The sequence below is a fragment of the Corvus kubaryi genome, unplaced genomic scaffold (genome assembly GCF_017639235.1).
Source record: "Corvus kubaryi isolate FWS band 111438036 unplaced genomic scaffold, C.kubaryi_AGA036_p1.0 split3-37173, whole genome shotgun sequence".
NCBI classification, from domain to species: domain Eukaryota; kingdom Metazoa; phylum Chordata; class Aves; order Passeriformes; family Corvidae; genus Corvus; species Corvus kubaryi.
In genome coordinates this window covers 749,266-763,280 of record NW_024582085.1, presented here as the reverse complement: position 1 = coordinate 763,280, position 14,015 = coordinate 749,266, and the positions used below count along the sequence as shown (strand labels likewise).

Here is a 14,015-nt window from a genome sequence, read left to right as displayed (position 1 = left end):
GTTTTGCCAGAGCTTTACCGATAATGATGCTGTTCCCACAATCTTGTTTTTTCCTGTCTGTATTAATTGCAGTGTTAGTTTCTCGTTCTGTCTCGTGTCTGTCTTCAATTAGAGCTGATTGGAGGTGATGATTGTGCAGCCCTGTTCTTGGAGCTTTCTGCTATCTCTGAGTGAAGGAAGAACTTGGAATATCAGGAAGCCCTGAGGGAAAAATGCTAACTAAATTTCAGCAGAATAAAACTTTTCCTTTGGGGAAGAATGGGCAATGTTTGAACCCGTTCTTATGTAAGTCATTCAGGCATGCAGGTGTGTCTGTGGAATCACAGTGAGTTTATAGGTGGAAGAGACAAGGAATTATGTTAATTCAGATGGATTTTTTGAATGTATGTGGATGTCTAATGTATTTAGCAAGGCAAAGCATGTAATGTAAATAGTACCTTGTGCTAACATCAGTAGTCTCCTATGCAGTAAATGAAAATCAAATCCAGGAATGAAAAAAATAGGAGTGTTTGTTTTGAAAGATTTCTTTAATTACAAATCTGTGATTACAAATCTCTCATGGGTTTTATTTGTCTCTTTGAATCTTTCATTTTAATAAGGGGTTAACATGTTATTCGTCAATGGGACCAAATTGCTGTAGTAGTGGGTGAATTGAGAGGCCTGTCAGAGATGTCACTTTCTCAGGTTGTGAGAATTTGCTCTATTACTTCTCAGAAGAGTAACTTTGCTGGCAGAAGATGCCTGGTTTTACTTTCCCTGCTGATTGTTTTTGTCAGCTATACTTTTGGGAGCAACTATGGAGGGAGAACTCTTCTGTCCCCTGCTGCCATCCTCTTATCCCATTAGTATTATTAGAAGGCTGGACAGTTGTAGTGGATGTTCAGCGTACATGGAAGCTCTGCACCTCCTCACAGTGACTTCTCCCATATCAGATTGGATGTACATCCCTGTTTTCTCTTTGTGACTGCTGCGTTCTTCCTGGGTTTTAGGGGAGAGGCTGAGTCTTGTGCTCATTTGAACTGAGCTCAGCCATCTGTCTCTGCTCTTGTTTACTGATGCTCTTTAGATGACTGGGAAGCCTCCTAACAATTTCAGTTTTTGCAGAAGGAAACAAAGGGGTAAAAATAACAAAGGTTGAGAGAGCTTGAAGATAAATTCAGTTTTCAAAAAGGCAGTAGATAATTTTTATTTTAAATAATTCAGCGGGATGCAGTGATAAAAAAAAGGCAGCTGAAAAGTCAGAACACTTAAAATTCCTAGATGTGCTGGAAAGCTTTGTGTCATGTTCCTAAGGATGACCACACATTGCAGGCAAGGACAGAATGTAACTGATCCACCTTCTGCTTTCCTCAGCACAGGGGGTGACATGGCAATCTTAGCAGGAACTTTCACCAGATGGCTAATCAGTACTGTCTTGCACATTAGCTGGTGGCAACTTTTTACTTAACCGAAAAGGCTTATGCCTTCAGGAGGACTGTGTTTCTGATTAATTCCTACTGACCATCATTTTATATGGATTTTCTTTCCTTCCCAATTAGGATGAATTTTGATCTGAAACCAGTTGGCAGAACCTCCTTTTCATAAAACAAACAAAAGGCATGAGAGACCACTGTGTGATTAGCTGGCTGGCTCCCATTCCCAGCTACCCTGCTCTGATGCGGACTGTTCTCCATGACCATGTGATACCAAAGCCGTTCACAAATCCAGACAGATTTTCCAGCACCTGTGGCTCAGTCACTGGTTCTGCCAGGCTTCTCTAAAGTTTTCCTTGAGCAGAGTGCAAGTTTGAATCACAGTAGGTTCTGGCCAGCCTTAATGTTAATTAGCATCAAGTAGGGTTTGTTCAATAGTATTTGACTTCCCTGTGTCAAATTCAGATTGTTGTGTGTTTTCTAGCTTTGCCTTTGGTGACTCTTCCCATAGTAATGCTGAGTGTGCTGTGGACAAGTCCAATGTGAAATTTCTGTCTGGATCTGTCCCAATGTGCCTTGAGCTTGGCCAGCAGACATGTGCTGTTCTGTCCAAATTGTTTCATGAGTTCACAGTTAAGTGATGTTTTCCTGATTTTGTATTACAAAAAAAGGACGTAACTCTCAAGTGAATGGGGTCTCAGCCAAAATTGGAATCTGGGTTTTTGAAGATGGATTATCAAAAACCTTAAGGCAGACCAAGGTGTAGTAGACTTTCAGTTTTTTCCAAGGAGCAGCATGAGAGCTTCAGGGTTGAGATTTGGTAATAGCTGTACTTTCTATTAAATGTACTTAATGGATCCTGGGCAAAGATATTTATGTTAGGATTAATTATGTATCACTAATTTCCTGTAGTGGGAATAGAAAAAAATTACATCTTAACTTTGCATTAAGCTTGAGTATCTTTACTATGATTGTGAAGAAAGAACAAGATTTTTAAAATTCTGCCTTCTGTTAAACATTAGTTGCAGAAATAGACAGGAGAAAAGTGACTCGTGCATTTCTGCTTATGGTAAAGGGGAAAGTTGCACAGTGCTGTTACTGACTGATGAGGCCTTGCCATGGCCTCAGCTGGGACAGTTTTTTAACTAACAGCAGTTTGTTAATGAAGGAGCACACTGGAGCTGTTGCTTGGCTTTAGAGTTTGCTGCATAAAATCAGTGCATGCTCTCTCACTCTGTGTGAAATGATTTTATCTGTCTGCATAATAACATGGAAACTATCTGGAGTCCACATAAATAATATTTACCTGCACAGCTGCTTCCCTCAAGGTGCCCCAGGAGTAACTTCTGTTCACATGAGAAGACTTGGTGGTGCTCTGAGAGAGTCATGCCTGCTCTTTCTCTAGACAGCCACCAACCACCACAGTGCTCAATATGAGGTCAGTTTGGGGATATGTGTCATTTAATTCCATTGGAGTGAAGTTTTACTTATTTTAGCCTCTACTAAATGTGGGAGTTCTGAATGTCCCTTTCTGGAGAGCATGGAACGTTCTCTATATTTTTAGTGAGTTCAATGTAGGGAGAGAAAAGAGCAGTGGAATTTATGCATGTGAACTGCAAACCTCACAATTCCTGTTCTGTCAGCAGAAGGCCATTTTAAAACTCCGACTTACCTAAAGCTGTAGGTTCTTCAGTTTTTGTGTGCCTTAAATGCCTGAGCAGACAGGCAAGTATCTCAATTTCCCGCTTCTAAGGCAAACCTTGACACTACTTATTTGTAAAGCCCCAAGGAAGCATGTACTGCATCATCATGGAAGGACCTTGTTCTGTACCAGTTTCTGCAAGGGTTTGCTTCCTGAGTTATGTGCATCTTCTGAGATCTTAGACAAGTTTCTTAATTTTGCACTTCTTCCACCCACTATTGTATTCTGTGAATTTTAGTTTCAAGATGTAATTGGAAAAGTTCTTTGCAGGATTTTGCAGACTCCTGAGGCAACATGCCAGTCCTGTTGCTGTACTTCAGGAGCACAACTTTCCTTTGAGCAGCTGAGGCAGACTTCAGTCCACTGTGTAGAGATATTTCCTTTTGGGGAGCTGAAATGTAGGAACTTTTAAAATGTGCAGATTGCTTGTTAATTTTAAGGATTGCTGGCCACAGATCCTGCTTTCCATCCGTGACTTACATTGGATTAATAATGCAGTTTAAATTTTCTCTGACACTTGTTTAGTTCATTTTGCTATTACTTTTTAAATGTTTCAGTTTTTTCCTGTGATGATCAGTGATTTCCTAGGAGCACTGATGCCAAGATGCTATTTAAATGCAGCTCCCCACCCTGCCTTGCTTTTCAGCAATTTAGTGGCTTTTGAGATTTTAGACATTATCAGGATGCTTGTACTACCACTCCCCTCTTCTTAGTCTGGGGGAGTGAAGAGCTCCCTCTCTTTCTCTCTCCCTCCTGCAGAGTTTAATAGATTCTATGGAGCTGCTTTATGTTCCCAGTGATTATAGTGGACTCTAAAGTGTTCGTTTTGTTCCTTCTTCCACAAAGAGTTGCTAATGTTTACCTCAGGCCTACAAGAAGTAATAGCATGTAGATAGGTTTTATTTTTTCTTTTCTTAGGTTTGCCCTAGATCAGGTACTTCTGCAGTCACAAAGCACCTGCCTTTGAAATGGGAGTGTAAACCAACCCACATAGGAGTTGTCTGGTACTGGGGAGCCCTGGAGACTGCTGGTGTCACCTCATCTGCCTGTGTGAAGCTCATTTTCATGGTCTTGTGACAGGGAGATCAAAGTGGGACTGACTTTCCTATGGAGTAAGCAGACAGCTATGAATTCTGCAAGTAGTGGGTCAGAAAGCTGCTTGTCCTCACTGCGCAGTTACTAACAGTTTCAAAGTGGTCTCTCTGGCAGTGCAGATAAGCTCATTTTGTGCAGCTGCCATTGCTGCAAGAAGACTTGGGCCTATTGGAGGCAGCAAGTGGGCTGTAGCTGGGCAGGTGAAATGTATTACCAGTGCAGGCTTAAAGTTTGAGAGTGTTGTAGGAACTCAGCTAGGACCAAGCAGCCCCAGAGTCATAGGGATGTCCATGCACCATCCATACTGTGATGACCACAGACTGGAATGCTGTGCTGTATGCCAAAATGATTGGACCCAGGTGATTCTAGCATGGTGATTTTGCAGAGCCAGGGGCTAGAGCCCTAGAGCTTTGCAGTGATTTAGGAATGATTTACTTGTGTGTGTAGGTGATGGACTTCAAAGCAGTGAAATTATATTGGTGAATGAAGTGCTTTGGTCTCCTGTGTTTTCTCATCTCTAGCAAAGCAGTTGATGGGTGTGGTTTTAACCTTGAAGATTTTTGTTGTTTAGTGTAAATATACATGGCCCCATGTACAGACTTCCAGGGTACAAAACTGGAACTTATACTCTTGATTCTTGCAGTTATGCTGTCTCAAGCTAATGCTGAGAAAAAGAAAGCTAGGAGCTTGCTAATTTGAGGAACTAATTGCTCTGCCGTCTTTCCTAAGTGCTTCCATTTGTCTGATCTCTCTGGTGTGGATATTTGGATAAAATGCTAAGTACCACGTTCAGTCACTCCTTCATGGACAGCTTGCTTTTCACTGCCACCAGAAAGCTTCACTGAGACTTGAGCAAAAGTAATAAAATGAGTTGACTGGAATGGCAAGGAGGCATCCTGAGTAACAGATTTGGCATGAAAGAAAAATAAGGTTTAATTAGAGAATTTGCTAAACCTTCAAGTGTGCGTTAGGAAATGCTTTTTTTTTTGACTACTGGGCAGCACACTAGAGCTATATACTGACTCTTAAAAGAAGAGTTGTGGGCGGGGAGTGTGATTTGTAATCCAAATTTGGCTCTGCAGGCTATCTGAAAGAAGGGCCAACAAAGGAGGCCTAAGCTTGTGAAGGTTTGGGCTCCAGTAATAGCCTGGAAACAGTTCTTCTTCCAGTTCTAGCATGTTTAGCAGTTTGCTCTCTAATGCCCTCCCTTGCTCCCCAACCTCTTAGGGGTAAACAGTTATCATGCAGAGGCAAGGGGGACCTGTATTTCAGCTTCAAGGAATTTTGGAGGTCAGTCCATAAAGGTTAATGAGGTGAGACTTGGCAAGCTGTTTGAGAATTGCTCCATTTCAATTACCATAGGGAAGCATATTGCTGGTCATGAAAATCAGAGTGTTGATTGGAGGCACAGCTTATCTGGAGCTTGCTTTTCCCCAGAGAAACCACGACCAGCAGTTTGGGGTTTTTTTTACTGTCTCCTCTTTGATTTATTCTGCTCAGTCAGATAAGCATGGAAAGAATAATAAGGGCCTGATCCTGTTCTTCCCTGATGAAATATTGTTGGCTTTAATAACCTTTTGCTGGCACATGTAGGAAAAGAAATGGTGTTTTAGTCCAGGTTGAATGGCAGATAGATGGAGGGGTAGACTGCAAGTGACTGGAGAAATGCTGGCATGGATTAGTTTGGGTGAGCTGCATGTGAATGAAGTACTTCCAAAACACCAGTTTGAGTACAAAGCACGTTTTGGCCAGTTCACTAATGACAAAGTGGATTGCTTTCCTGATCATAGCTTTAAATTACAACTGATGTGAAAGTAACTATAAGTTGTAAGTAAATCCTCGAATGTTGTCTTACTGCTGAGACAGTATTACAAATCTGTAACTCCTCTAAACTTTTCTCAAATTGTACTGTATGTGTTTTAAACGGTAAAATTGTCCTGTGTAGGACAATGTGGTGTATTTCTGTCACAAAATCTGGCTGCAGTTTGCAAATCTGTCTGTTACTAAAAAACAAAGCACATCTCCATCTCCCTTCTGTCTTCTTCCTAACTGCCAGAATGGTATCTCTCAGACCCTTTCTTAACCAGGTTATGGCTCATGTAGTAATCAGATTATTGCAAATGTAATTGGAGTCTCTGCTTTAGAGAAAGCTCTGCCCAAATGTGGCAGCTGGAGTCAGTTGCTCATGGGTACATGAGGAGTATGTGTGTGAGAATCCACAAGGACTGCCCTGTAGGAAGAGTGAATTGGTAAAGTTCAGTGTGTTGGTTTGTACTACTGAATTTCGTCTGTTGGTATTACAGGCCTTTTGCCTAGTCGTTACCTTCTGTTGTTACTTGCAGTCATTTCAACCCATCTCTTACTACTGGGTGGGGTGGGGTTTTTTTGATTATTTTTTTTTTTATCTTGTGGAAGATAAGGATTCTTTTCCAGGAGAGTAGATCCACCACAACCTTCCTTCTTCTAAAAATAATATATTTTTCAAACCCCTAAAAAACACCCCATCCTCCTCAGGAACTTCTGCACAAGTTCTGAAGTATCCAAAAGCCTGAAATTACTTGCAGATTGATCTGTGACAACAGCACAGTAGCAACTATGGCAGGCTGCTGTGGATCACACAGTATTATCTGAAATCTAAGCAGGCAGCCCTTGCAGGAGGAGTTATTAATAGTGAGTAACTCGTGTACTTGGTTTCCAGCTCCTCTCCTTGATGTGTGGAGAAGTGCACTGTGCAGCCTTGGCTCACTGTGTGTGTTTACTTCTTAAGAACTTCAGAATATTCTAGACTCCACACTGAAATGCAGCTACTTCTCTGATGGAGTATCTGCCAGCTATTTTGTTATCAGCGATTACGTACTCCCTTGGCTGCAGAGCTGGGGAAGGAGTGCCCATTTTGAACCCACAAGATGGGTGAGGCTGGAGCAGGCTGTTGTTAGGATAGTTTTAAGAAACCCAACACACAAAAAGCCACCAAAAAACCAACAAAACCCTCAGTTGCCTGCAGTCACATCTGTGTGTTCTTTTGAAATGGGCCAGCAGTTTCCTAGAGTAATCTGTTCTGAAGGAAAATACCTTGTTCCCTGGAGCATCAGGCTCCAAATGTATCTGAGCTGCTAGAAAGTGAATGTAATTGGTCTGTTGTCACTAGGGAGATGTCACATATGAACACAGCACTGATTTGCTGCAGTGCAGTTACATCACAGGGTGTGACTGCCCAGGAAGACAGTCCCTGGCTGGGCTCAGGGCTTCCCAAAAGAGGTTAGGTTATGGTGCTTAGAGTGAGCAAAGGCACAAAACACTTGTTTCTGTGACTGTTAGTCCAGCTGCCTCAGTTCATAATTCACTGCCTCATCTTCAGTTCTGCTTCCTGCTAACCTAGAACTGTTCCAGAAATTTTCTTATAGTGGTCTGAAGTGACATTATGCCATAAAGTTTCAGAAAATAATATGCTCAGACCAGTAGATCACTGTTGGAAGACTTGGATGTGTTTCCCCTGTCTTTGCCTGTCACTTCTATAAACTTTCCCCTTTGTTTGAATCCTTTTAGGTAGAACAAGTGTGGGAGTCCCTTCCCTGGGTAGGACACTTTTGCTTTACACTCTCCTGAGGTGGTTGTTGGACCTCTCAGTCTGACAGGGATGAAATCACTGACATCACTCTGAGAAAACACGATAATGCCTCAACTGTCTTTGAGGAAATCATGGTATTTGGATGAATAAATTTGTCTTTTCCAGCTGTATCAATTACTTATTTGAATTTCTAGATTAGCCAGCAGAGAATGTCCAGTTGCAAAATTCTATTGCAGTTCTCCCACCTAAGCCTGATTGGGGTGGATACCAAAGCCAGTGCTTAGCTGGGATTAAAAGTGTCTTGTATAGGTGATGGGCATCCTGCACTGCATCAGAGGCTGCAGTGAGGAGCAGCATATCTTACAGTCCCTTCCTTGTTTTTTCTCTATTAGAAAGCTGACGAGTGAAATCTGAATTGCAAGGAGGAAAATCTGACAAGCTGTCATATGAAAATACACTCTTTAGCCTGGGGACATACACCACTTCTCTAGTCTTAGTATTGATCATCTGTGTCTCCTGATATGGGGAAATGGATATCGGGAAGAGAATGTTTTAGTCAAATCCAGAGTATTGTCTCAAAGGCTTCCTAAGCTTGAACAAGTATTTCTCAGCTCATGTAAGCAAGATCCTCAGAGGCCCTCAAGAGCTGCTTCTAACTCTGACAGAAAGCTGGTGCACTTAACGTGAGCAATACATTGGGCTTAACAGTCTCCTGAATAATTGTTTGGGTGAATCTTTTGTTCAGCCTTTTCTCCATTGGCATCTTTCCTGAGGAACTTACTCATAGGAATGGAGTATGCTGAACTGAGTTCTCCATGGTCTGCTGTTGCCCTCTTTCCCTTGAAACGTGTGACTGTAATGGGCCCAGAAGCAGGTGCTGCTGTAACAGAACTCATGATAAGAATGTATCTGATCAGGTGAGGGGGCTGGTGTTTGACAAAGAGGATTGTGTTTAGTTCTTGAGGATATCTAGAAGAGCCAGTGTGTGCTCACCTTAACAGGGAACCTGGAAACCATTTGCTGTCTTACACTTATGCAACAGTTCAGTTTTTTTCTGGCAAAAGGGCCATTGGCAGACCTGACTGATGGTCCCCATGCTCTTTTCAGATGATAGGGATCAAGCAAATTCCCTGGTTTTCCTTTGGTGTTTCAGGTAGTGTATTGAGCTACAGGCCTGACTGCCTTCTTGAATTGATCTGTACTGCATGGCAGGGGTGAGAGACTGATTGCAGTTTTGAGACGGTTTACATGGTCTGGTGCTCTTGCCATTCAGATGAGGGCTGGGTTCTGCTTCATGTGAAAGCAGAAGGTCTCTGATATCCTATGAATTTGTATGAGACCACAGTGAAGACAATTATTTTCCACTTCCCTGTATTCTTAAGCGATGTACGAACACACGGCGCAGAGAATGCAGACCTGTCACTGCACCCACTTAGGCTTTGGAGAGGCACTTCCTCTATTTGGCTTGCTGAATTTCTTGAAGGTCCTCATGAGCACAGCTGAGCAGTTCCACAGACCCATAAGCCTTTTCTTTTGTAGTTGTTGAGCAACCACGCTGCTTTGTATAGAAATATTTACATAGGATTTATACATCACTTTGACCCTTCCTAATCCAAATGGATTTTGCAACTTCTGTATGCACTGAGTGAAATATGCAGTCACAGAGCTGAAGTCAACTTGCTATTAGCAGTTTTTCTGTATTGCTAAAAGGGTCAGTGTTCTCAATAGGAAAAAAATATCAGGAAAGAAGGTATGCATTTGGATAAGTAGCAAGGAAGGAGCAAGAGACCTTAACAAATTTTGATTGGTTGGTTTTTTTGCTTGGATTATTGTTTTTGTTTTATTGAGTAGTTGAACACACTAGTGGCTACTCTTAAGATCTCTAACAGTGTCTTGGGAAAGACTTGATCAAGGTCTTGCTAATGCCAGGGAATTTCTAGTGACTGTTTTGCTGTGAGTGAAACTCCACAGCACTAGCTGTTTGTTTCTATATAACTACCCGAACCAGAATTTCCCAATATACTTTGATTTTGAAATTCAGAAGTGGGCTTGATCTCTGACTTCAAAAGAGCTGATAGGGTCTTCACAGGCTTAGGTTATCAATGTTTTAAAACTGACATGCATGCAAGTTACGCTGTTTCAGTAGCAACACTGATGTGGCTGAGAGCTGGCTCAGAGCTATGCTGGGCAGGCAGTTCAGAACTGTAATTTTGTTTTGAAGTTTCTTGTACCTCTTGGAGGACTGTGTTAGCTGTCCATATGCATCTGCCATGCCTTCTGGACAGGTGCTATGGGAACAGTAATGTAATTTGGAGAGCATTTTTACTTCATTTAATAATTCTTTTAGCTATACTGCATCTGCCATCTTAAAAGGGAAAATGGCCTGACAAAGCAATAAAATGGTGTTTACATCAAAACATCAGGTATGCGCTTTCCATTTTACCCAGTCATCTGAGCTAGGACTCTCTCAAAATCAGTTTTGGTTAGGTAGGGTTTTTTCAGTATTCATGGAGAGAAAAATATATTTATTATGTCTCTAGAATATCTGTGACACCACCAGAAGGTGCCTTCCTCTCAGCTGGGCCATTGTCTGCAGCCAGCTGAGGTTGTGTCACACCCCGGTGTGATCGGGGCTGTTTGAATGGGACTGACCTGTCATGTGTGTGCTCAGCAAACGTGCCCTAGGCCTGACCTTGACTACCCCAAATTCACTCAGGCTTGAGCACTGACCTATACATAATTTGTTGTGGTCTCTGCTCAAACTGAAATACATACTAATGTGATTTAAGCTCTGCTTTGTTCTGTGCTGATACATAAACGTAGTAAAATTTCTACTGCAGATAAAGGGTTACACATCTTCCTACATGTAGTGCCTGTCCTCCATTCCAGAGCATGTTTGAAATTCAGTATCTCCACTTCAAGCAAGGAAGGAGACCTGATGATCTGTTATGTAAATGTGTTCTGAATATATATGTGCACAAGAAGAATCTGAAGAGGAAGAATTTTTAATTTGAATGTTTTATTCTGTGTATTGGTGTTTCAGACTGGTTTCAATGTATGTGCAAATATGCACTGATGCAAATACACAAGCAAATTTAGAGAGTTCTACCTAAACTTTGTTAGGAACTTTTCCTTGTAATTTTTTCCATGTAAAACTGCTGGTTAAGGAAACATTCTGATGCTAAAACTGGTTTTCCCATTAATAGACACTTGCCATGTAAGGCTGACGCACATTGAAACAGGCTTGTTTAATAGTACTTAATGATTGGTTGCTTTGTGGTTGTGTTTTCTGGTTTGTAAGGAAACGGGTCATTTGCAAGTTTTTTTCCAAACACATGTAAAGAATGAAAAGGGAACTTAAAAAGAAAAACAGCCTTAGGTTTATAGCAAGCTTTTATCTTAATATAGTGATTTGCATAAATAGATTTCCCAGTGTGTTAATGAGGAAATATGCAGCTCAGTCTTTTGAGTTGTTGAAACTCGGGGTTTTAGCTGAATTTTTGTGAGCTCTAGTGTCCTGGAATCAAATTTGGTGCATTTCTCCTGGATCACGCTTTAATTAGTAAATTGATTAACTTCCTCTATAGGTATGTGTTTAGAAATTAGTTTATATCTGTATTTAACTTTTAAAGGAAAAACAGAAAAAATCAAAACACAATAAAAAAACCTGAGTTCTGTTGCTGGAGGGCTTGCCCTTTCACTGACTTCTACAATTAATATGCTTGCTTCCACTATTTCTTTTTTTCTCCTTAATTCTGTGTTCATATTAACCCATTTGGTTTCCTGTCTAAGTCCAGAATCTGGATTACGTTTGCCTGTGGCTGTGGTTGCTGTGTATGTGTTAATTTCTGGGTTTTCTACTTCTTCCTTTTTTTGGTTTATTTGATTAAAACCTGAAGCATGAGCTGCCTTGTCTTACACATGTATCTGTGTGTGTCTTCCAGTATTTTCGTATTATGCCCCTTGAGGCTAAACCTTGATTTAAATTGTCTCTGGTGCTAAAGCCTCATGCTGTGACCTGCTGCCCTGTCAGTCGTGCCAGCAACTGCTCATTTCTCGGTTCATGCTGAGAACTGGATCAGGGAATTTATCTGTGGCATTTTTGGGGGTTTTGTTTGGTTTTTTCTGGGCCAAAATCAATCAAACAAAAATCACAAAACTCACCCAACCAAAGCACAAAACCCCTCTAACCATGGATCCTAATCTATCCTCCTACAAATGTTGCTGGTGGAGCAGTAACTGATGGGTTGGTGTTGGGGGCGAGAGTGCAATGCCATGCAAGACAATTTACACTTGAACACCCAGTCCCCTGCGACTCCAGGGCTGTTAATTCAAGTAACAATGGAACATTAATGCTGAGGAGTCATGTTTAACTTCAGCAATTTCGCTTATGATTATCTAGCTGCTTTGGAGTTTCACAAAGAGGTTTGGGGTGTCCTTTGAGCAGAGTACTACCTCTTCCCTTTCTGCTGCTGGGGGAGCATGAATGAGTAAAAGCTGCCTAAGGGCTTGCAGATATTTGAAACTGTTTTGTAGAATAAATCTAAGTGGAACGCTAGGACTGAAGATGGGGGGAAGGGTGTATTTACAGTATTTGCAAGACAGACCTGATGACGTCCTGGTCGGTATGACTGACTCTCCTTCCAGTTGCCTATGTAAGTACTTTGTGGTTTTAATTATTACATCAGCAAATACATTGACTGCTTATGACCAGGAGAAAATGGAAACGAAGATACAATTATTTGGTTTTACTAAGACTTGAAAAGGTCTCCAGCTTCTGCCAAAAGGTTGTTTAGGCCATAAATCATCTGGAAATAGGACAGAATGAATGCCAGGTCAGCACAGCTTTTAGAGGTGAGTGGACCTCCTTCAGTAACTTGTGGTTGCTTTCTCGGAGTGTATGTGTGAGTGTTCATGGGCTGAGATGTCATGTCATTTTTTATGATGCAATTACTGTAATGAGACATCTGTAATATTACATCTTGTAACTATGTGAATATTTTCCCTTGATGAGTGTTTTTGGGAAAGTGGAGGCTTAGAGGTTATTCCTAGGCCTTTTTACATTTGTTTGCTTTGAAATATAAAATGTCATGTCCTGGTCTAATAGTCCAACTAAGATTTCTGTCAGATAGTGTGATTTCCGTTAAAAGCTCAGTCTTGAACAAGGAGAGGGCAAGAGTCATCAGGAGAAAATGCAAGTAGCTTACAGCATTGTAGTATCTTTACAGTTTCTCTGTTCAGTTTTACTGTGAATGCTTATGTGACTCCCAGATAAGACTTCTGTTTTTACCTGTGACTGCTGGCTCTGCAGAGATTTGTGAACTCTTCTGACTTAGCTCTGCTGAATTCCTGCCTGTGCACCAGCCAGGTGCTACATTTCTGGCTTCCAGCTTCTTTTGCTTTTTTTTGTTCCTGTTCAGTCCACAAACATGGAAAAAAAATGCCCCACCCTGCTGACTCATTGAGCCCAGAGCACTCCCTATATTCCTGAAATAGGATTACTATCTGAGGCACTTTGAGCAACTCAGCAGAGCTGGGTCTGGTTCTCCACTGTCGAACCTTTTAAAATAGCCTATTTCTTGTTCTTGGCTATGTGCTCTGCCTCAGCTCCAAGGTGATTTCCTTAGCTCGTATTCATTTAAAGGGCTTTTGCAACAAATACAACTGTTGTAGAAATCAACTAGTATGTAGAATAATCCTTTTAACGGGTTTATTCTGATACTCTCTTGGGTATTTAAGTGGATTTGACTGCATCGTTTAATATGTCCTTGAAGGTGGCTCCAAATGAAACCTGTCAGAGTGTGTCCTATCTCTGCGTGCATACCAGGTGTGCCTGGGAGATGTCAGCCAGTGCCATAGGCAGTGGGGAGGGGTTGCTATTTGTAGGGGAAAACAGGGAGTAGCAAACCACTTCTGTTTAACACTGTGCTGTCTACAACTCGGTCTCTCAGATAGTCCTGAGAAAGTCTCGTTGCTCTGCCAGGACTCAGCACCCTGTTACAAGGGCAAACTCATGTTCTTTTGCCTGTTCTTTTCTTCTCCATCTTGCACAGCCTGCAGGTGTCCAGTGCCTCACCCCAGGGGCAGCTGTACTACTGAATGTATCCCTTTAGCTTGATTTGCTTTGGGATCAAAGGACTGTGTGAAGGCAAATATCAATTATTAATTCTCAGTTTTAAAAATACACAAAGTGACACACTTTTTCTCTTTGATTGAAGTAAACAGCAATCTACTTTCT

The 14,015-nt window shown here is 41.5% G+C and overlaps 1 protein-coding gene across 2 annotated transcripts in view; it reads left to right on the top strand.

The window, feature by feature from the left end:
- BCR (BCR activator of RhoGEF and GTPase) overlaps positions 1-14,015 on the top strand; it is a 99,611-nt gene that overhangs the window by 2,554 nt on the left and 83,042 nt on the right. The window lies entirely within an intron of this gene.